The 279-nt window shown below is 38.4% G+C and overlaps 1 protein-coding gene across 1 annotated transcript in view; it reads right to left on the bottom strand.

Annotated features, from left to right (window-relative positions):
- LOC119593543 (regulating synaptic membrane exocytosis protein 2-like) overlaps positions 1-279 on the bottom strand; it is a 46,874-nt gene that overhangs the window by 8,814 nt on the left and 37,781 nt on the right. The gene's annotated exons all lie outside the window — the stretch shown is intronic.

Here is a 279-nt window from a genome sequence, read left to right as displayed (position 1 = left end):
TGCCGTTCCTCTCTTTATCATTTTCACTCTTAGTCTTCATAGACTCGAAATGTTCCATCTTGAAGATCATCCTCTGATTATGCAACATTGTAACTTCTGCGCTAATGTCAACGGAATCTTGACTGCAGCTGTACTTGTCGCCTCTGTGTACAATGACAAACAAAAATCGTGTGCACAAAAATCGAACTCTACTTAACCTTACCAGCATGTGTCGTGTATTCATCCGTTCAAGACAAAATTCAAAAGCAAAAGAGTTTTTGTTCGTATCTGTACATGAAA

The sequence above is a fragment of the Penaeus monodon genome, chromosome 32 (genome assembly GCF_015228065.2).
Source record: "Penaeus monodon isolate SGIC_2016 chromosome 32, NSTDA_Pmon_1, whole genome shotgun sequence".
Classification (NCBI taxonomy): Eukaryota; Metazoa; Arthropoda; class Malacostraca; order Decapoda; family Penaeidae; genus Penaeus; species Penaeus monodon.
Note: the sequence above shows the minus strand (reverse complement) of the source record. Positions and strands in the feature narration are given on the sequence as shown.